Source organism: Triturus cristatus, chromosome 5_1, assembly GCF_964204655.1.
Source record: "Triturus cristatus chromosome 5_1, aTriCri1.1, whole genome shotgun sequence".
Taxonomy (NCBI): Eukaryota; Metazoa; Chordata; class Amphibia; order Caudata; family Salamandridae; genus Triturus; species Triturus cristatus.
In genome coordinates, this window is record NC_140587.1 from 367,329,539 (window position 1) to 367,353,896 (window position 24,358).

The window sequence follows — 24,358 nt, forward strand, 5'->3', positions numbered from 1 at the left end:
AACTGCAACTCCCAGAAAGCAAGGTAAAATCCAGGTAGGTAATGCGTGGGGGGTGTAACGCCTGGTGGATGAGCGGAATGGCAGGACAGTTCGTTTTGAAACCAATTTCCAGTTTTGTAAAGGAACATCACGCCTCCTTGGGTCCCCCGACTGCCTCAGCTTCAGAGATCAGGGATTGTATCTGGCAGGGGCAACGATGACAATGCACGTCGCCCAACATGGGTTTGGGTAACCTCATGACTGCCGTCTTTCCTCTCCAAAATCCATGGCGGGTCCCGATCTTCCAATAACTTGGATGCACAGACTGCCACTGCAACAGCGACGAAGCCAGTAATCACCGGGCCAACTGGTGAGGCGGGGGTCTCTAAAACCGTGTTTCTGGCACACACGGAAACTAAATACACAAACCTCTTTCTTGCGAATGAGTAGAGACCACACCGGGGAACAGTAGGGAAGCAGCTTTATTCCTTTGAGGGGCGAATGCATTTCGGCTGCACATCAGCCTTCGTCAGCGCCATAATGTCCAGGAGGCTTTCACTTCACGATCCTGAGCCCTGCTGCCCTCTTATTGGCTGAGGGCCCGCTCCGCCCCCTGTGGTAGACTGCTCACCTGTTGTCAGTTCGAGTGGTATTGAAGAACTGCAACTCCCAGAAAGCAAGGTAAAATCCAGGTAGGTAATGCGTGGGGGGTGTAACGCCTGGTGGATGAGCGGAATGGCAGGACAGTTCGTTTTGAAACCAATTTCCCGTTTTGTAAAGGAACATCACGCCTCCTTGGGTCCCCCGACCGCCTCACCCTCAGAGATCAGGGATTGTATCTGGCAGGGGCAACGATGACAATGCACGTCGCTCAACATGGGGTTGGGTAACCTCATGACTGCCGTCTTTCCTCTCCAAAATCCATGGCGGGTCCCGATCTTCCAATAACTTGGATGCACAGACTGCCACTGCAACAGCGACGAAGCCAGTAATCACCGGGCCAACTGGTGAGGCGGGGGTCTCTAAAACCGTGTTTCTGGCACACACGGAAACTAAATACACGAACCTCTTTCTTGCGAATGAGTAGAGACCACACCGGGGAACAGTAGGGAAGCAGCTTTATTCCTTTGAGGGGCGAATGTATTTCGGCTGCACATCAGCCTTCGTCAGCGCCATAATGTCCAGGAGGCTTTCACTTCACGATCCTGAGTCCTGCTGCCCTCTTATTGGCTGAGGGCCCGCTCCGCCCCCTGTGGTAGACTGCTCACCTGTTGTCAGTTCGAGTGGTATTGAAGAACTGCAACTCCCAGAAAGCAAGGTAAAATCCAGGTAGGTAATGCGTGGGGGGGTGTAACGCCTGGTGGATGAGCGGAATGGCAGGACAGTTCGTTTTGAAACCAATTTGACGTTTTGTAAAGGAACATCACGCCTCCTTGGGTCCCCCGACCGCCTCAGCCTCAGAGATCAGGGATTGTATCTGGCAGGGGCAACGATGACAATGCACGTCGCCCAACATGGGGTTGGGTAACCTCATGACTGCCGTCTTTCCTCTCCAAAATCCATGGCGGGTCCCGATCTTCCAATAACTTGGATGCACAGACTGCCACTGCAACAGCGACGAAGCCAGTAATCACCGGGCCAACTGGTGAGGCGGGGGTCTCTAAAACCGTGTTTCTGGCACACACGGAAACTAAATACACAAACCTCTTTCTTACGAATGAGTAGAGACCACACCGGGGAACAGTAGGGAAGCAGCTTTATTCCTTTGAGGGGCGAATGCATTTCGGCTGCACATCAGCCTTCGTCAGCGCCATAATGTCCAGGAGGCTTTCACTTCACGATCCTGAGTCCTGCTGCCCTCTTATTGGCTGAGGGCCCGCTCCGCCCCCTGTGGTAGACTGCTCACCTGTTGTCAGTTCGAGTGGTATTGAAGAACTGCAACTCCCAGAAAGCAAGGTAAAATCCAGGTAGGTAATGCGTGGGGGGTGTAACGCCTGGTGGATGAGCGGAATGGCAGGACAGTTCGTTTTGAAACCAATTTCCCGTTTTGTAAAGGAACATCACGCCTCCTTGGGTCCCCCGACTGCCTCAGCTTCAGAGATCAGGGATTGTATCTGGCAGGGGCAACGATGACAATGCACGTCGCCCAACATGGGTTTGGGTAACCGCATGACTGCCGTCTTTCCTCTCCAAAATCCATGGCGGGTCCCGATCTTCCAATAACTTGGATGCACAGACTGCCACTGCAACAGCGACAAAGCCAGTAATCACCGGGCCAACTGGTGAGGCGGGGGTCTCTAAAACCGTGTTTCTGGCACACACGGAAACTAAATACACGAACCTCTTTCTTGCGAATGAGTAGAGACCACACCGGGGAACAGTAGGGAAGCAGCTTTATTCCTTTGAGGGGCGAATGCATTTCGGCTGCACATCAGCCTTCGTCAGCGCCATAATGTCCAGGAGGCTTTCACTTCACGATCCTGAGTCCTGCTGCCCTCTTATTGGCTGAGGGCCCGCTATATATGCATATATATATATATATATATATATATATATATATATATATATATATATATATATATATATATATATATATATACATTATCCACTGTCGGTCGCCAGTAGATAGTTATAGTTAGGACCTATTTTCCATAGGAAATCCGCAACATTCTATTGGGAATAACTTTGGCGCCAGTTGACGAATCTTCGCAAAATTTTCTAAACTTGGCCAGCTCCGCTCCGCTCCTACCCTGAAAGTTTCGCGGTGATTCGTCAAGCGGGGGCCGAGAAAAAAGGGGGGTCCCAAAACACGTTTTCCCCAAGCAATTTCCCATAGGATCTGTTGTCGCAGCTACAGCCCGAACCGCTGAACGGAATGGCACCAAAATTGGCAAAGAGGTAGTCCTCAGTTCAGACTCGTGCCTTTTGCATAAATGGTGTGAATCTGTTCAGTAGTTCCTGAGAAAATTAGAGTTAAAAGTACATATATATCTATGGCCTTGGAGGATCTGTGCACCCTATGCGCACCCTGAGCGCACCCTCCCCGAACCGAGCGCGCACCCTCCCGATCACGCACTGAATGCTAATTGGCTGTCGAGTGTCTGTCTACATTCGAAACCAGGAACTGTTGGTGGCCATTTTCTGCCTCGGTAGAAGCGAGGCTGAAGAAGCAAGGGGAATAAGTGTGTAAAACATATAAAGGGGGCAGAGTGGAAATACTCTGACCCTCTAGAGGTGCTTAGGGGGTCGCAGAAGGACCCCCAGGGGCCCCCTTTTATTTTTTTTTAAACGGCGAAATGGAAAAAAAAACTTGAAAAAAGACAAGAAATCATTGGTTGTATGCCAACTTTCTACACTGAAAGGTAGGGTGTATATTTCTGTTTTTTAAACGCATGATTCTTATTGGTTAACAAAAGCTGATTGTAAGGAACATTATATATGATAAGCTGATATGTTGAAAAGTCAAGCACACTTGCTGTCTTGTTTAGCAACATTGTATGCTGAACTTGTGACCTGTGTGCTTAGTACAGTGTTCCATGACCTGTTTCTATGGTAACAGGCAGAAGGCAGATTGGGGGAAGGGTTGAAATGTATTTCATTTGGAAAGGGTTGAAATGTTTAACCAATAGAAATGTGTGTTTGGTTTTGAATTTATGTGTGAAGGATTGTGATTTGATGTTTACATGTACATGTGTGGAAAATGAAAGGGAAACTTTGCCATTCTTTGTTTTTGCTGAGAGGTGCATAGTGCAGAGATTCTGTATAAGAAAATCTGGTGTGTGACTGATATCTGGTGTGTGACTGATATACTTCTTAATCTACAAAACAACTTGAAAGGTGAGTTATTTAATTGTGAGGGGATGTATGTAGACTATTTTGATTTTAATCAGACTAATGTATTTCTCCTGCTAAAGTGTAGGGAGTACTTTTTTCTCTACAATTTTATTGACAGTGTGTGTGCATGTAGAAACCATTCTGTGATAAGCATTTGTGTTTTTCATGTGTTTGCAGACAGATAACTGTGCTGTTTTTATATTTTGGTAGAATTAGAAACCAGTCATTGTTTATGAATTTGTGAAATGAGTTATGTTTCTATACTAAAATGTAGTACTCCTTCTAGATGAAGAAATGTGTTTTGGTATAGTGCAAGGGATAGTGTTGTTTGTCTAGAATCACACAGTGAGTATTTGTGCATTTGGGAACCACTGTGAGAGAAGCATTTGGTAACATCGTGTATTTTCTGACAGATAACTGTTTTAAAACCTGTCATGTTGTCAAGTTTTAGTAGCATTAGAAGTCAGTCTTTGCTTATGCATTGATAAAATAAGTCATGATTTGACACTAATGTGCTGTACTTTAATATGTAGATTGTGTGTAGTCTCCTTACCCCTTGCACAGTAGTGAATGAGTTTTTGTAACTGCTAGGGATAGTGTTGCTTGTCTAGAATCATACGGTGAGTCTGTGTGCATTTGGGTACCACTGTGAGAGAAGTATTTGGTAACATCGTGTATTTGTTGACAGATAACTGTTTTAAAACCGGTCTTGTTGTCAAGTTTTAGTAGCATTAGAAGGCAGCTTTTGCTTATGCTTTGATTAAATGAGTCAGGCTTTGACACAAAAGTGCAGTCCTGAAATATGTAGATTGTGTGCAGTTCCCTTTTCACTTCCACTGTAGTGAATGAGTTTTGGGAAACTCCTAGGGATAGTGGTGCTTGTCTAGAATCACACTGTGAGTCTGTGTGCATTTGGGAACCTCTGTGAGAGAAGCATTTGGTAACATTGTGTATTTTCTGACAGATAACTTTTTTAAAACCTGTCATGTTGTCAAGTTTTAGTAGCATTAGAAGCCTGTCTTTGCTTATGCGTTGATTAAATCAGTCATGCTTTGACACCAATGTGCTGTACTTAAACATGTAGATTGTGTGCATTACCCTTACCTCTTCTAGACTAGTGAATGAGTTTTGGAAAACTCCTAGGATAGTGTTGCTTGTCTAAAATCACACTGTGAGTCTGTGTGAATTTGGGTAGGGATTGTGATAGAAGCATTTGGTAACATCGTGTATTTGCTGACAGATGACTGTTTTAAAACCGGTCCTGTTGTCAAGTTTTAGTAGCTTTAGAAGCTATTCTTTGCTTATGGGTTGATTAAATGAGTCAGGGTTTCAAACTAAAGTGCAGTACCATGTACTATTCTCTTCACTGTGCCAGAACTGAAACTTTAAAAGTTTTACCCAGGCACTGTCCTAGCAGTAGTCTGATGATTTAGTCAGATTCCAAGTACTCATGTTGTGAACCATACATTACCACATAGACTGCTTCAAATGTCTATGCAGAATGCATGCAGTCTTCTAACATACTATACACTTGTCTTTCACACCTTCAATTCCCTAGTCAGTATCCATACAGTCCAGCAAACATCCTGTCACTCCCTTTGCACTCCTCTAGTGACCCATTCAGTACCAAGTACTAATCCATTCACTGCACCAAAAGCCAACCACTTATAAATTCACCCAGGCACTCTCCTTGCTGTACTCTAATCATTCCGTCAGTACCCAAGTACTCATGCAGTGAGCCAGGCCTTAGCACATAGACTGCTTCAAATGCCTATTCACTATGGATGCAGTCCTCTAATCACCTACACAGTTGTCTTTCACACCTTCAATTCCCCAATCAGTATTCATACAATAATAGCAAACACCCTGTCACTCACCCAGTGTGTCTCCTTATAGTACTGTAATCATTCAGTCAGTTAGCATGTAGTCTTTTAGTGAGGTAGGCTTTAGGGCATGAACTGCTTCAAAGTAGTATGCACTATGCATGTAGTGTTTTAACCATTGTCACACTTGTGGTTCAGTACTATAGTTTCTTAGTCAGTTTTTATATAAAATGTGTTTGTACAGTAATGGAATAGTATAAATTTGGAAGTTATTAATATACATTTATTTGTGATTCTTTTTTACAGAAACTGTTTTTCAACGTAAAAATAGAGAAATCATGCTAGAAAAAAAAAGAAAAAGAAAAGAAACTCAGAAAGGCGCAGGAGCAGGAGTGTTTCTCATCCGTTTGCACTCTTCTCGTGCAAGATTGTTCGGATGAAGGGTCCTTAGGTGTTTCATCATACTTGCCGTGCCGTACGAGTATTTCTTGTTAGGATCCCATTGCGACAGAACTCTTTTGCAAATCTTGCACATGACCAAGGTGGCATTGGTCTTTGTTTGCCCCTCGCGAAAAGTAAAAAATGTCCACACCACTGAAGAAAAACGTTGTGGGCGTGGTGCCTTCTCCAAAAATGTATCCTCAGATTCGGTGAATATTTTAAAATGGCAACATTTACAGTTTTTGTAAGTTAAACTTATAAAATTTTGGGATCCGTAAGCATTTTATATATCTGTGATTTGTATCTTGTGGCATTTTGCTGAGAATAGCATGTTGTTTTTTTTTTAACAATCTTTCTGATTGTTTTTTTTTTGCCCGCTGTTAAGTGATGAGTACGATTGAAATCACTATTTTTAGTGAAATTCAATATATTCTGAGAACAGCAAAAAAGGCAAACAAATTACTTTGTGGAAATTATGCTGTGTTGTAAAAAATTTATTATTACATGTTATAATTTTTTTTTCTTTTCTTTCACAGATCCAAATTTTAAAATAAGCAATTTATATGAATTTAGATTGCAATGAAAATCTGAAAAAAATGTATACCATTTTTTATTGCTATTACTGTGAAGGTAAGTTTAACTAAGTCTCAATATGCAGAAAGAGGAGGTCTGTAAGAAGCTACAAAGTTGAAACACGTTTGTAAAAACACTCTGTTTATACCTAAGTAGTTTTGAAATCTGACCATAATCAGATATCATGTGACCTGCAAAAAAAGAGATTTGAGGGGTTCATAATATTTCCTATTGTAGCTATTGAAGGACCGCAATCATTTCAATCATTCTTCTTTGAACATCTTTGCAGACAAAACTCTGTGCTTACCTTCTATCATTCGCAAGGCATTTTAAAACTGGAAATATGTCACTTTTTGTAACATAGTTATTGCGCAAGACACTCTTTCATATTTAGAAAGAGAGGAAAGGCACTCTGTGCACTTTTTATATTCCATGTAAATACAACCTCATTATGCTCACCAGTTTGCGTTGAAAGGGTGTTCTATAAGTGTTGTTGTGCATGATTGCACTGAATACTCATAGAACAAGACACATGTCTAGATTTATCAGAAATCAGAAATCTCGATATGTGTGTGAATGCTGCACCATTCTAAAATTGGTGTAGGAAAGCACGACAAGGAGAATTGTTTTCATTTCTTCACATTTTTACATCTTCAATGCATGCTACAATGCTCAGCATACATTGAAGGAGAAAAATGCCTTTACTGATTGTTTTTGTGCAGGAAGGTGTGTCTTCCTGCACAAAAACAAACAGCACATGACACAGATCTCCTTAAACTATGGTGCAAGGGTGCCTGTGTCACCACATGGCTGCAGTGTAAGCAGCCGCGCAGAGAGAAGCATAGATTTGCAACATATTTATGCACATATTTTGCATCCCTGTGCTTTAGAAGTACTACAGCAAGTACTACAGCACACTGCAGTTAAATAGGTTACTGTGTGATGCTGCAGCACTTCCTCATAGTTCTGCACTTATACATTCACCATACGCTACTAATGCATTCATTCAGTCAATTACATACTTCACATACATTCATCTAAACTTTCACACACTAACAAAGAAATGTAGCTCTTTTTTTAAACCAGGAAAGTTAGTTCTTATAAGAACTTTTTTTTTTCTTCTTTTTTGTTTTTTATTTATTTTTTGGTTTTTCCAACAATTTTGTGATTTTTTGGGATTTTTTGGAAGAAAAACAAACAAAAAACAAAACAGGAGGAACCAAACAATGAACTTCAGGGTACAATAAAAAAAACAAACTAGCAAATGTGACTTTCTTGCCGGCGGCAGATCAGATCGATCGACTGCTCACCGTAGCACAAAGTCGCATTGCACTTAGTGCAGAGCACTTTATAATATTGAAATTGTGGACGTATGTCCAAGTTTTGGGCTGATGGATGCACTCTTGAAGTGCTCGGCTGCGATGAGGTGGAAGGCGCAGGAGCAGGAGTGTTTCTCATCCGTTTGCACTCTTCTCGTGCAAGATTGTTTGGATGAAGGGTCCTTAGGTGATTCATTATACTAGCCGTGACGCACGAGTATTTCTTGTTAGGATCCCCTCGCGACAGCACCCTTTTGCAAATCTTGCATGTGACCAAGGTGGCATTGGTCTTATTCTGCCCCTCTGGAAAAGTAAAAAATGTCCACACCACTGAAGAAAAACGTTCTTTGCGTGGTGCCTCCTCCAAAAATTCATCCTCAGATGTAAGAGGAGGTGCAGGAGATGCCTGCTGCCCTGAAGCCACTTTTAGTTGAAAAAAGATAGAGCTAAGTGTAAACTTAGTCTAAAAAATCTTCTTCTCTGCAAAGAGATGCTCCTCCAAAGAAGGTCAAAGAAGAATGATTGAATTGGGTGGGGTCTTTCAATAGTTGTTGTTGTTGTAGTACTTTATTCGACATATAAAAGTATCATAAAAGTGCAGTGCAATATGTGATAAAACAAATTAAAACATACTACAACAGGTGGCATCAATCCATACATAGTTAAAAAGAATTAAAAAAACAGCATATATATACACGTATCAATTTCACATATCCCCTATAGTTGATAATATAAACAATAATGTCCAACAGGGTCAGGGGAGTGGATGGTTAGCTTGTAGATGGTGCGCCTTGAGTGACCTGCGTCTTAATCTCCAGGCCCAACCCAGGTATTTGGCAGTCCCACAGATTACACTAGGGACGGATGTATCATAAGTCAAGATATGCAGTGCCACCCTAGCGGACGTTATACCCAAATTTTTGCAAACGGGTTTAAGCCACCTTAATCTTGGTTGTCTGTACGCCTGGCAGGCAAACATGAAGTGGCCAATGGACTCTGTGGGCGAGGCACACCCTGGGCAGCCTTTTGAATGCGTGATAGCCTTACTCCAACGGGTTTGAAAATCATAAAGTGGGAGCGTGCCATATCTCAATTTGAGATATAAAGATCTATCTTCAGGTGATTCGATGAGGTCCATAAAGGACTCCAGACTTGGAGCCGGTTTCGTATCCAAGAAGTTTACAGTGAGCACACCCTCCTGATTTCTTAAGGTATCAGCCGTAACCCAATCCCAGTAGATTTTTTTTATCGTAGATTTGGGAGGGGGAACCTGGCTCACCCAAGCTTCTTCCAGACCAATCTTCTGCAGATGTTTTTTCAAGTTTGATACCCATGGGATCTTGTGGTCTGCTCCCAGATTTAATATCTCGTCCAGAGCAGAGGCAAAGTGGTGGAGTTCAGGGGATCTTCTAATCCTTGCCCAGTATAGTATAGGGCGCAACCTTGCCACAGTGCTGATGTTTTGTCTGCCAAGGTCGCTGCGGAGTGGGACTAGCGGGGTGGACAGGGGAAGCGAGACTAAGTCCCTAAAGAACTTATTCTCGGATTTAAGTAACTCTGACAGATTTTCAAAACCCCACAATTCTGCCCCGTAGAGCGCTGCTGACAGTGCCTCTTCCCCTCATAAACTTTAACAGCCGCCGCTATCGATTGAATTGGGTGGGGTCTTTCAATAGTTAGAACAGGAAGTGTAATGAACCAATCAAATCTCTTTTTTTGCAGGTCACATGGGATCCGCGCACCCTGCGCATACGCAGCACGCACCCAGCGCGCATACCCGAAATTGAATGAAAAAAAATTATAGGATTAGATGTAAAAATATATTAGTTTTAAGACTAGTTTAGAGTTTGTCTTCAATTAATATTCACATGAAATACATATATATATGTTTTTTTAAATGTTAAATATTTCGCAGGATCCGCGCACCTACTGCGTCATAGACTCAGATGACGCATGGTGGAAGTGCGTAAACGTCGCGTTACGTACATCGAACGTGGCGCCAATAGGCTAGGAGTCGTGTACCTGTCGCATTGCGATCGCGCACTAAACACGTACCCAACGCATACCATGCGCGGATGCTAACGCGTAGGGATCGAGAACGGTGCGCATAGGGTGCGCGGATTCAAAAACATGGAAAAAATATATATAAAATAAAGTTTTGAACATATAGTTAAAGAAATATTTTTAAAAATATAAAAAAATATGTTTGAAAAACCCAATAAAAACAAATAATATGTTTTAATTTTTAAAAGAATTAATTAAAAAATAAATTTAAAAAATGGTGATAAAAAAGAATTTCAAAAAAACATAATTAATGAAATTGACACACTGAATTTGAAAAATATAGAAATCCAATTAAACATGGTATCTTTAGAGATAAATTATAGATAGGAATTAGCATTTAAAAAACCTTTGAAATTCACTGAAAAAACCATAGGTTTCATGCACTTGATAGTTAGGAATTGGCATTTAAAAAACCTTTGAAATTCACTGAAAAAAACAAAGGTTTCAGGGGCGTTATAGTTAGGAATTGCCATTTAAAAAACCTTAGAAATTCACAAACAAAACCATGGGTTTCAGGCGCGTTATAGTTAGCTGGACATTTCCCTCATACAAAACCCTAGAAATTCCCCTGTTATAGTTAGTTTAGCTAACTATAACTCGTGCCCCCGCAATGCACTGCTGATGACGTCACATATTCCATCACTCATGACATGGTCAGTGACATCACTGATGACATCACTGATGACATCTCAAATGACATCACTGACTGAGGGGGCATTTGGTCTCCCTCCCCTTTAAAATACATAGGGCCTTGGGGGATTGGAGTCTGCAGGGCCCAATAAGGCTCATATAGGGAGGGTATGCAGCTACCTTCCCTTTAAAATAAATATTGCCCTGGGGGTTGGGGTCTCCAGGTTTAATTTTTTAAGGCTCGAAGAGGGTGGGTCCCCTTTAAAGAAAATAGGCCAAAAAGGCCCTAGGGGTGGCATACCCAGTACCTAATAAGGCACAGGGAAGGAGGCCACTTGGTATCCATCCTCTAAAAAAAAGAATCTGGGGATGGGGTCCCAAGTGTCTAACAAGGCTCAGGGAGGGGGGGCATTTGGATACCCTCCTCTTCAAAAACATAGAGCCCTGGGGTCCCCAGGGCCTAATGACTTAGGGCCATATGTAGTAAATTATATTTACTGATTCTTAAATACCGAATTTTACCGATTCGGTATTTATGAATCGGTAAATATAATGTAGGTAAACAAATCGGTAAATTTTACCGATTCGGTAATATTCGGTATTACTGAATCGGTATTTACCGAATCGGTAATAAGGCATACCTTCCTATTCATTCCTATGGGCCTGGAGGCCCATAGGAATGAATGGGAAGCCATTGACTATTACCGATTCGGTAAATACCGATTCGGTAATAGGGGGAGCAGATTCAAGGGTGGCAGGGTGTCACATTGACACCCTGTTGCACCCCTGAATCGTGCATGTGTGCACATGTGGCGCACATACATGCCCTAAGGGCATGTATGTCTGCCACATGGCATATCTAGAAAAGCACAAAAGTGCTTTTTAACAGGTATTCAGTATTTACCACCAACCTGTAGTTGGTGGTAAATAACGAATCCTTGAAACAAAAAAGCACTCACTTGAGTGCTCCCTACATAGGATTTGAGGATTCGGTAATTTACCGAATAGGTATTTTACCGATTTCTTAAAATACCGAATCGGTAAATTACCGAATCCTCAAAACCTGCCTCCTACATTGGAAAGGGCTAAATACCGGTCGGTAACGGGAAAATTACCGATTTTCGGCCGTTACCGACCGGTATTTAGCTATCTACATATGGCCCTTAATGAGGAATGTGGGTATGTGACCCTTCCTCTTTTAAAAAACGTAGGGCCCTGTGGCAAATCCTCCGCTGGGCACAGCTAAAGGCCATAAACAGAGGTATGCCCCTTTTCAAGAAGGGACCCCAATCCTAGCCAGGGTTAGCTAATTACTCATTTTAAATTAACCTGCATCAGCGCCGATCCGCGCCATCGATGGAAGCTTCAACGACGAACTGTCATCGTTGAGCCATGCAACCATTGTCATCGAGCCGCACTGTCTGTCATTGTCAAACCGCACAGGCTATGGAATCGCTGTCATTGAGCAGCCGATGCCTCACTGTTGAAGGCTCTGCATCATTTCCAATCTGTGCGGGGTCGCTGCTGCGTCGAGGTGGACAAAGCTGCAAAAACCCAATTCTAAGACCCAAGACAGGTGGGGCACCTCAGGCTAGGGTTGGACTCACATATGGCAGAGTCCAGCACTAGCACAGTTTCAAAAAGTCTCTTATGACCCTGAGACTTCAGAAAACCAGAGGCAAGCCAGCAAGTCGTTGGAGTCACTCTGGGTTCAAGTAAGATGGATCCAGTCCTTGTCTTTAGCAGGGCAGAGATCAGCTGGCAGCAGCGCAGCTCATTAAAGTAGAGAAGCAGTTCCTCAGAACAGTCAGTCAAGGCAAAGTGGCAATCCTTTCAGCACAGCATTTGTTACTCCAACAGAATTCTTCACAGTTCCCGTAGTGTACTACTTTAGTAGGGTCATAGCACCAGTATTATTAATATTATGCATTTTTTATAAAGCAAATGGCTACCTAAAAAGGTTTTCCAGTGCGAAGCTCGGTACGAAAAGTGGGTCAGACCATAGTTCTATCTCTGAAACAAAATGTAGAATTTAGGGAAGTTATGAAGGTTGAAACAGACATGTTTTCAATGATTTGCAAAACAAAGATAGTTGATGGCATTCTCTCAATGTCAGAGGATGCTTGTTCCAGAGGTTGGGTCTCAGTAAGAAGAATGCTCGTCCTCCTTGGTGGGATTTCCTTATTTTAGGGATTATGGCTGGCCAAAGGTGACTGGAACACAGCAAGCTTCCAGGTGTATACAAGAATATGTGATAAAGCAGTCAGGTGTTTGATTGGCATTTGTGCATGAAGCTCAATGCCTTAAATTGGACCCACCGCTCAATGGGCACCCAATGTAAACTCCGCAGCACAATAGCAGTGGTGGTAAATTTGGAAAGGTAGAGCAAGATGTGTGCAGCAACGTTTTGTACAATCTGGATGCATTTAAGCACCACCATGTACACAATGATTCCATTATCCAGCCTAGAAAAGACTAGGGCCTGGGCTACGGTTCTCTGGGCAGAGGTAGAGAGACATTAAAGGATCTTCCTGAGCCATATCAAAATACCACAACAAGTAGCTGCCACTCTTATACCCAAATGTGTCTTTGAAGGGATGACTTCAAAGCAGCTCTTTGAAGTGCACAGGCCCCCTCTCATCCCCACCCTGTATGCCAGGCTATCTGTAGGGGGTGATCAGCCCTTTGTGTGGGTACAGGACACAACCTATTCAGATGTGAGCTCCCACTCCCCTTCCTACCCATGAAGGGTATCAGAATGCAGATGAATGCAGACGAGTCCTCTATCACATCCAGTCTTTCTGTGTTTGTGGCTGTCTACATGGAATGCACAAAGTGTAGCTGTCACCCAGACAAGATGCGTATTGGAGACAGGTTGCAATGGCACACAAAGCAGGAAGGGGAGAGAAAAGACCACTTTCTAAAAGTGGCATTCCTTAAATAGTAATGTTAAATCCAACCTTACCACCTAAGAAGTTTTATCATTACAATTTCAAAGATATGAAACATGGTTTAGCTACTACTTTCTAATTATGAATTACAGCTTAACAGTGTTTTAAGAAATGCCCAATTCTAGCTTCTGAGAGGAGTAGGCCTCACAGTAGTGAAAAACAATTTTTGCTGTTTATCACTACCAGGACATGTAGAACTTAAAAGTACATGTCCTACCTTTTACTTACACAGGACCCTGTCCTTAGGGCAACCGAGTAACTACCTTTAGGGTGACCTAAAAAGAGAGTTTAGTGCTTGGCAAGTCGTTTTAAATGTCAAAGTGACAGTAAACTGCATACAGAGGCCTTGCAATGGCAGGTCTGAGACAGGTTTGAACGGGTACGTGTGTGGGTGGTACAATCAGTGCTGCTGGCCCACAAGTAGCATTCAGATTACAGGCAGGGGGTATATGGTACACCACTTTAGAAGAGATTTATAAGTAAACTAAAGATGCCAATAGGGTACACAGCAATGTCACCATGTTCAGGGGAGAAGAACATGCACTTTAGGACTGATCACCAGTGGTAAAGAGGTCAGAGTCCTAAGGCCAACAAAATGATACAGCAGAAAGTGGAGGTAATCAGGAAAACGTTTGGGGAAGAACACTCTAAGGATGGCAGGTCTAACAGCCACTGAGAAGCTCACAGAGAAGCCCTTGGCACTGGCCACTAAATGCACAGACAAAGTGGAGGAGTACATTGGCAACACCATGCCTATCTCACACCATCTCACCTCAGCAAAGTTGACATGTAAGTGGCCCAAAAGATTTGAATCACTGTTTGGTCCATCTCCCGGAGCCTATGAGATAAATGAGCCAACAGACGCGTGAAACGAACAACGATACTTCCAGGGATTTCTAGAGGACAAGTCGTTCTTGTCCATGGTCTCTATTCTTTTTGACTACCTGATGGAAATGTGTTGGAGTTAAGCCGTAGGCAAAGGGTGAGGATATATGAACTTGGGTCATTCGGACGAGGTAATAGAGGTGGGCAACATAATGGTTCACTGAAGGACTAGAAACAAACTTGTAATAGTGGGGTCCAATATCATTTCATTGAAAGGCAAGGAGTGGCTCTTAGAATGAGGATAATGGCTAAAGTATTTTCTTGAAGATGTAAGCCTCAATTTCCACTCCACAGGAAAGCACAACTACAAAACCTGAGTCACCTTGTGCAGGACTGCCATGTGGGAAAAAGTTTCCCCTGTGGGTGGACCAAGGGGCAATTGTGGAAAACTTCCATGGAAGTGCCCAGGCCACTGGAGGTTTCTCACTCAGCATCATGCTGGTGTGCATTTTTGCTACCTGGAACTACCATACATGGCGGACCATGGCAGTGAAAATAAGTGATGGTCACCTTGACCTGTTTAAGGCTGGGAAACTGTCAATGTGACTGGATGGCCTTGATGGTCAGGTCAACAAATCAAACTGAGGGAGATAATTGAAGCTCAACTTGTGTAAACTCCACAATTTCATTGACTCTTAATAGAGTGGGAGGAGGTTGGCACATTTGGCAGAGAAAGATCACAGTAGAATTGTGGGGTGCTTCTGCTCATTCAAAGTCTAAATGAGCCCTATACATAATCATTCACAATAACATCTACAAAGTTACTTATTTCAGTAAATGTTTTGTTGAGGCATCTTGTTAAATTGTGGGGGATAACAATGAGCACACTGTCCAAGGTATGTTGGTCACATGACCATTACTAAGATCCTGTAAGTAGGTCTATTTGTATTATTTTCAAATGGGAAAACTGGTACAATGGGAGTGTAGAGGGGTAACATGAAAATGTCAGGAAATACAATTAGAATAGATAACATCAAAGTACATGTGTTTTCATTTGTTTCCTAAATGAGGATTGATCTGATTGATTCCTGATTTGAAGTGGTAGTGAATGCAGTGTTAAATGTTAAGTAAGGGACTATTTAAAATTTGGAATTTCCAATTGGAGATTCTAAGGTACTTTATTCCTCGCAAAATGGTCAATAGGCTCCCCAAGTAGTGTAAGTTGTCCAGATACGTAGCCACATAAGTTAGACACGAATATTGTATATTTTTGCATCCTTTTTTCTTAGTTAAACATAAGGGGCCCGATTCACAAGGGTAAACTTATTCTTTTGTGTAAGTTTACTACTTTTCGGTATTCAAAAAGGTAAACTCAGAAAAGAAGTCTAACTTTACTACTTTTCGGTATTCACATAGACAAACTTACACCAAAAGTCCTACTTTACTACTTTTCGGTATGCACAAAGGTAAACTTAGACCAACAGTCTAACTTTACTTGTAGTTACTAGTAGTAACTTACCTTTGAGATACAGAAAAGTTGTAAAGTTAGACTTTTGGTCTAAGTTTACATTTGTGAATACTGAAAAGTAATAAACTCTTACAAAACTATACGTTTACCTTTGTGAATCGGGCCCACAGGTTGTACACGCATTTTACAATGCTATGTTGAACGACTATAATACATGAAAATTGAGCCATCAATTGAATATATCAATTGAAACTAACAGGTATAATTCAAATTTGGGAGCAGTTGCAACCTAAAAACGTTGGGGCATATTTAAAATAACTGATGCATCCCTACATATCAGCAGGGATGCGCCAGTTATTGTGCGCCCCAGCTCCGCCACCATGGAAGTGCCGCATTTATAATGCGGCGCACCATGGGGCAAAAACGGCACAGATGCGTCACGCATCTGTGCCGTAAAAGTGACGCATTGCTGGAGTTGCGTCGCAAGCGCGACACAGCTCCAGCAATGCTCTGGGGGGCCCTATCTTGACAATGCTGCGTCAATCCTTACGCCTGCTTCAAGCAGGCGCAGGGTTTTGAACGCAGCATGGGCTCAAAAGTGACTGAGTGAAATCTTGTAGATTTCACTCAGCCACTTTTAGGAGGCGTTCCTGCGCCGGAACGCCCCCACCTTCCCTGGAACGCCTACATGTGGCGCAGGGCTTTACAACGTGACGCATCTCCCAGATGCGTCACGTTGTAAATACCCCGCACCATGGCGGCGTAAATGAGGCGCAAGTCAAACATAAATCTGCCCCAGAGAGTACAAGGCGTGGGCGCTGTTTGCTGTCTTGCCTATTAAAATTGGGATTGATGTCTCCCTTGTTCATTATATTCAAACAACTTATGAAAACCAGTGAAATAATGCCTCAGGACATGGAGCACAAAAACATGGATTACTATACAGAAAGAGAGAAGCAAGGAAATATAGATAGACAAATAAATAATAACAAATAATGAATAGTGAATAGTGTCTAATGACTAATGGGTGGGGTAGGAACGTGTAGCAAATCAAGAATGCCCCACCATGATCATGTAGCATCTACTAAATGTCTGAAATTTGGTGCCAGGGATTAGTAGGGGCCAGGAGAAATTGGGTGGAAAGAGATGGGAGCAGATAAAGAAAGGTGTATTTGATGCTGAAGCCTCAATGTACCATTGGATTAGGATTGAGGAATCACACTAAATCTCTTCATACTGTAGCACCTCACAGGCATCAGTGGTCAGAGGGATACAAATCAAGCTGACTGGATCACCCTTTCATAAAATGTAATATGTGGTGTGGAGTGGCATAATCCAGCCAGTAGCCTGTACACATATCCTTGTGGCAGGGGTTGATGGTTATCAAAATGAAGGAGAATCACAAGATATAGTGCTGTGGGTCCTATTTCGATATGTGATGTTAGGATTGTGATATATAATGGGGTGTGGACAAGATGACGACCGAGGCTTATGCCCAATAGTGAGCTCTGCGCTCGGCCCGCCCTGAATTCTGCCAAAAGCGTCAGCCTACACTGCCCTAGAGAAAAATCATAGTGCCCCCCTTATTACTACGGCCCCCTCTCAGGCATTGGGAGTGGCCGCACACTGTAGAAGCTGAGCTGGCAGACTCAAGCTTTGGGTTTGGAGGCACATGCTGATCCTGCGAAATATCACGCCCTGGGTTGCTGTTTGGGATACACGCTGAGGTCGGTGGAGCGTCCCTTACTACGGCGCACTGAAAGAGGAGAGGCTGCCACTCTTGCCCGAGGTGCAAGGACGTACAGTTAAGATGTACGCCCTGATATAACTCACCTTAGATCTTGGCCCCACATCTAACCCGTGGCCTCAGACAGCCTCCTGATGCTCGCTAGAGGCACGTGCAGTTCAAGGGCTCTGTTTCTGCCTCTAAGCCTCTACAAGGAGAATACGCTTAGCTAAAGCCAGACCCTAAACAGGGTATTCTTAATTGGAGTGAGCCAGATGTGGGGAAGGGAGGGAGGGTTAGGGTAGTTTGAGATTAATGTTGTTATTGTTTTACAACCTGCACCTGCTTTGCGGCAAAGATTGTATACTAGACTGCTAAATGGCAAATGTCTAGACCTCCCCGCCTTGGATGGTATTTTATATGTGAGACTTTGTAAACTTTTTCTCCCATGCTGGAAGGATAATCTGCTGTATGTAAGAACAATCATAGTAGGTGTTATGTTATGAGAAAATCAATACAAATATTATTGCCAGGCTCACAATTGTGGGATTGTGCTGAAAACACAACGGTGGTGATACTGAAGCCGGAGCGACTCTTGAGTTCAGACCTGTGCCCAGGCCTGGCAGGCCAAAGTAAGGAATTATTATCCAAAATAAGCAAGCATATAGGGGGTCACAAAAAAGGAAGAACAAGAACCCATGCTAAATGACACCAGCAGGACCTTTGCACAATGTGGCATTGGGACACAAACGCACTTGCCCCCACCACACCCACTGACTGTGACCGGGCATTGCAGATCCCTGTCACCACCATTCCGACCTCTGTGAAGCATTCATACCGCTCAACAAAGCTTTGGCCGGATTTAACTGTATCTCACTCCCTTCTCAAACTCTCTGCAACCTGAGCTTGACCTATTCCAAGATGAGCGGCGTCTCCCAGCGACATTTTACTGGAAAGAGACTCGTGACCTGTGGGCTTGGACACTGGGGCCCCAACAAAGAAGACGAGGTGATCATGCGTGTAACTGGGTCGGGGAGGCAGTATATTCCTAACACTATATATATATATTTATGTCTGGCAGTGTGTAGTGTTCCATGACATGCTGGCCTTATAGGGTCTAGAGCATTGCTTTACCCCCACCCACATTTCCATTACTGATACAGTTTGATTTTGATTGGTTCTTCCTGCAAATAAGTGCTTATGGCTGGCCGCCTGTTGGCTACTGGACAGAAAACGGATTTTGGAGAATGTTATTGGTTAGTTTTCTCTGTTCTCAATGCAAAGGAGTAAATACTGATCTCAACCTGTGGGGCACCTTGTGAGCTGTGTGGGGGATGTTGTACGAAGGGGGAGGATGATGGTACTGTTTGAGTAAGTCAGCACATGTGCATCTGCTGTGTCATGTAAGATGTCCAAGCGAGCCGATGGGGGCATGAGGATGTCACTAACATTAGTCAGTTTAACTCATATTATGCTTCAATATGATTTTAGTGTGGAGCAGTCCCATAATGTATCGAGAAAATCAAAGACACATATCCAGCAGTCAGACAGTGCTAGCAGGTTTTCCCTGTGCAGTTTCCACAGAGTTCAGTACCATCATCGTGTAGGACACTAAAATGCAAGAGTTTAGATTTTTAGATCATTGTAGCATGTTTGTGGACTATGACATACCAGTTTTCAGTAGGGTGTTACTTCCTCAGCACAGTATTCCAGAGTAATCCAGATCCACATAGAGGAGTTTTTGAAAACATCTCATTAATAAGGATGATGGACGGAGCGTTTGAGAAAATCAAACACTCACCCCCTGTCAACTGATCTGGGTTAAATCCATCATTATTCTTTAGCTCACTCCACCACCCCAGTTCAGACATGGCCATATGCAAATCAGTCTGACCCTGTGCCTCATGGGAACAGTCCAGCCTGAACTGCCAAGCCATGGCTAATCAGCCGTCATCAGCCAGGCTAGCTGGAGTCCAGTGGCAAAGTGAGCAAGGGACCCACGTCTGGGCATACCCTGCCAATTTAGGGCAAACAAAGCACACAGGGTCAGACTGATTTGCATATGGCCATGTCTGAACTGGGGTGGTGGAGTGAGCTAAAGAACGATGATGGATTAAACCCAGATCAGTTGACTGGGGGTGAGTGTTTGATTTGCTCAAACGCTCCGTCCATCATCCCCTTTGGTATCACCCTGAGGGGTAGATCGGCTGATTTTTTTTTTGTAGGGCCACTAGGCCACCAGGGTTTTTTTTTATGTTGGGGAGCGGCCCCTTGGACATGGGTCGCTCCCCTTTATGGGAGGATGATTGTGGCAATTTCTGCCCTCTTTGGGTGGCAGAATAGCAGTATGTTTTTAGGCCCATCTGTCCCCAAGGGGGGCAGAAGCCACTAGACACCAGAGTTTTTAGAAATTTTGTTTTGGGGGGTGGCCTCAAGGGCAAGGGTTGCTCCCCTTTTACGGGGGTGAATATTTAATTTATACTCTTAGGCCCACCTACCCCTTAGCTTGGCTGGAGGACTGTGTCTGGACTGGTACATTATTTGCATATGTGATTGTAATGTTTTTTTTTTCCTTTTTAATCTAGTGTAATGCTTTTGATTCCTGTTTGCGGTTTTGACAGTGGTTGTTCTGCAGTTTTGCATAGTTGCATTTTTTTTGTAAGAAAAACATTTTTGTTGTATTTACTCGAAATGAGTAATATTGTAATGTATGAAAGAATTTTTTTTTTCGTAAGTGGTAGTTTTGAGATAGGCAAATTTGATGTCGCTTCACTATGTTTTGGGCCCTTGCCTGTTGCGGGTACTTGGGCCTCCCACACAAGTGAGGTACCATTTTTATCGGGGACCTGGGGGAACGCTGGGTGGTAGGAAATTTGTGTGAGCCCGGTGATGCCACACTTTCCCACACAAAAATGTGTGAAAAAAGTGATTTTTCTCAGCTAAAATTGAGGTTTGCCGGGGATTCTGGGTAAGGAAACGTTGGGGATCCACGCAAGCCATATCTCCCTGGAAGCCCCCGGGTATCTACTTTTCAGAAATGTGTGGGTTTGGTAGGTTTCCTTAGGTGCCGGTAGAGCTAGGGTTCACAAACTACAGCTAGGCACTTTGCCAAAAAAGGGTCATTTTTCACTGCGAAATTGAGGTGTGACTACATTGTGTTTTGCGCCGGACACTAGGCCGACCCACACAAGTGAGGTACCATTTTTCTCGCAAGATTTTGGGGAACGCGGGGTGGGTGGAAATTTGTGGATCCACGCAGATTCCAGTACTTTCCACAACAGAAATTTTGAGAAAATTGGTTTTTTTGACAATTGTTTAGGTTTGCAAGGGATTCTGGGTAACAGAACCTGGTGGGAGGCAGTCAAGTCACCCCATCCTGGCTTCCCCTGGCTGTCTAGTTTTCAAGAATTTATAGGTTTGCTAGGTTTCCCTAGGTGCTGGCAGAGCTAGGGTTCAAAAACTACAGCTAGGCACTTTGCCAAAAAAGGGTGATTTTTCACTGCGAAATTGAGGTATGACCACGTTGCGTTTTGCGCCGTTTCCTGTCGCGGGCACTATGCTGACCCACACAAGTGAGATACAATTTTTCTCGTAAGACTTTGTGGAACGCGGGGTGGGTGGAAATGTGTGGATCCACACAGATTCCAGAACTTTCCACCACAGAAATTTGGGGAAAATTTGTTTTTTTGGACAATTTCTTAGGTTTGCAAGGGATTCTGGGTAACAGAACCTGGTGGGAGGCAGTCAAGTCACCCCATCCTGCATTCCCCTGGGTGTCTAGTTTTCAAAAATGTATAGGTTTGCTAGGTTTCCCTAGGTGCCGGCAAAGCTAGGGTTAAAAAACTACAGCTAGGCACTTTGCCAAAAAAGGGTCATTTTTCACTGCGAAATTGAGGTGTGACTACATTGCGTTTTACACCGTTTTCTGTTGCGTGCACTAGGCCGGCCCACACAAGTGAGGTACTATTTTTCTTGCAAGACTTTGGGGAACGCGGGGTGGGTGGAAATTTGTGGATCCACGCAGATTCCAGAACTTTCCACAACAGAAATGTGGGGAAAATTTGTTTTTTTTGACAATTATTTAGGTTTGCAAGGGATTCTGGGTAACAGAACCTGGTGGGAGGCAGTCAAGTCACTCCATCCTGGATTCCCATGGGTGTCTAGTTTTCAAGAATGTATAGGTTTGCTAGATTTCCCTAGGTGCTGGCAGAGCTAGGGTTCAAAAACTACAGCTAGGCACTTTGCCAAAACAGGGTCATTTTTCACTGCGAAATTGAGGTGTGACCATGTTGCGTTTTGCACCGTTTCCTGTTGCGGGCACTATGCTGACCCACACAAGTGAGGTACCATTTTTCTCATAAGACTTTGGGGAATGCGGGGTGGGTGGAAATGTGTGGATCCACACAGATTCCAGAACTTTCCACCACAGAAATGTGGGGAAAATGTGTTTTTTTGGACAATTTCTTAGGTTTGCAAGGGATTCTGGTTAACAGAACCTGGTGGGAGGCAGTCAAGTCACCCCATCCTGCATTCCCCTGGGTGTCTAGTATTTAAAAATGTATAGGTTTGCTAGGTTTCCCTAGGTGCCGGCAAAGCTAGGGTTAAAAAACTACAGCTAGGCACTTTGCCAAAAAAGGGTCATTTTTCCACTGCGAATTTGAGGTGTGACCAAGTTCCGTTTTGCGCCATTTCCTGTCGCGGTCACTAGGCCGGCCCACACAAGTTAGGTACCATTTTTCTTGGAAGCCTTTGCGGAATGTGGGGTGGGTTCGAATTTGTGGATTCACGCAGATACCAGATCTTTCCACCACAGAAATGTGGGGAAAATGTGTTTTCTTTGACAATTTTTTAGGTTTGCAAGGGATTCTGGGTAACAGAACCTGGTGGGAGGCAGTCAAGTCACCCCATCCCGGATTCCCCTGGGTGTCTAGTTGTAAAAAATGTATAGGTTTGGTAGCTTTCCCTAGGTACTGGCAGAGCTAGGGTGAAAAGACCACATCTAGGCACTTTGCCAAAAAAGGGTAATTTTTCACTGCGAAATTGAGGTGTGACCACGTTGCGTTTTGCGCCATTTCCTGTCGCGGGCACTAGGACGACCAACACAAGTGAGGTACTATTTTTATTGGAAGACTTCCGGGAACGCGGGGTGGGTGGAAATTTGTGGATCCATGCAGATTCCAGAACTTTCCACCACAGATATGTGGGGAAAATGTGGTATTTTTGACAATCGTTAAGGTTTGCAAGGGATTCCGGGTAACAGAACCTGATGGGAGGCAGTCAAGTCACCCCATCCTGGATTCCCCTGTGTGTCTAGTTTTCAAAAATGTATAGGTTTGCTAGGTTTCCCTAGGTGCCGGCAGAGCTAGTCTTCAAAAACTACAGCTAGACACTTCGCAAAAAAGGGTGCATTTTCAATGTGAAAATGTTGTGTTTTCACGTTGGGTTTTGAGCCATTTCCTGTTGTGGGCACTATGACTACCCACACAAGTGAGGTACCATGTTTATCGGGAGACTTAGGGTAACTCAGATTTGTAAAGCAACTGTTATTACCTATTGATTTTTGATGCATTTCTGCCTTTCAAATGAAAGACATTGTGTAAAAAAGAAGTCATTTTGAAAAATGACTGATAATTCTTATGCTAGTATAAGTATTCCCAATTTAGAAAATGTGCAAATATGTATGGTTTCTAAACTCTATAATTTGTTCCCATTTCATACCGATTTTTCCATGTATACATTTTCCCACAATAATTGCTATAAACCCGGTACATAATAAAAAGCCATTGCAAATTGCTGCTCAGTTTTTGAATCTGGGTTCGTCGGGTTCTTGGTGAACCTACAAGTCCTATATATCCCCACAACCAGGAAGGTCCAGCGGATGTAATGGTATATTGCTTTTAAAGAGCTGTCATAATTATAAGAAGTTACAGGTGAAAACGTTGACACAAAAGGCTGTTTTTTTCAACTAATTTTCAATTTTTCCTATATTTGACTGTTAGTTTCTATAAAGAAACCTTGATTGATCTACACAAATGACCCCTTGCTGAATTCAGAATTTTGTCCACTTTTTTAAAATGTATAGCTTTCTAGGATCCATTATTGCTTTCACACCCATTTCTACCATTAACTGGAAGGAGGTTGAAAGCAAACAAAATAGCAAAAATAGGCTATGTTACAGAATAATGCCAAAACTGTGTAAAATATGTTTGTTTTCTGACAAAAGTCTGTCATTCCAAAAAAGCTGGAAAAATGGTGATTTCGGCCCCATAAACCCTTTTTTGATAACATTTGCAGGGAAAAACGCAGACGCTTTCATTTGCAGCCCGTTTTTTCCATTTTTCCCCCCAAAAACAAAATTTCGCTGTATTTTGGCTAATTTCTGGGACCCCTCCAGGGGAATGCACAAACCCTGGGTACCTATAGAATCTCCATGATGTTGGAAGAAAAGGACGCAAATTTGGCATGGATACCTTATGTGGTCAAAAAGTTACAGGGGCCTAAGTGCGCACTACCCCCAAATACCCAAAAAACGGCTTAGCCCGGGGGGGGGGGGGGGGGGGGGGGGGCTGAAGGCCTAGCAGCGAAGTGGTTAAAAAATTGAGCAAACTGGTTTTGCATAATATCTCAGAGTCATGCAATCAAAAATTCACAAACTGGTTTTGCCTCAAAGTCCAATCTAAAAAGCTGAAAACATTTACCTTCATTTCTTATCATATAAACAAAGC

At 43.2% G+C, this 24,358-nt stretch overlaps 1 protein-coding gene across 1 annotated transcript in view; it reads right to left on the bottom strand.

Moving 5' to 3' along the window:
* The window catches only part of LOC146830898 (fibrocystin-L-like), a 1,500,901-nt gene that overhangs the window by 19,760 nt on the left and 1,456,783 nt on the right, over positions 1-24,358 (bottom strand). The gene's annotated exons all lie outside the window — the stretch shown is intronic.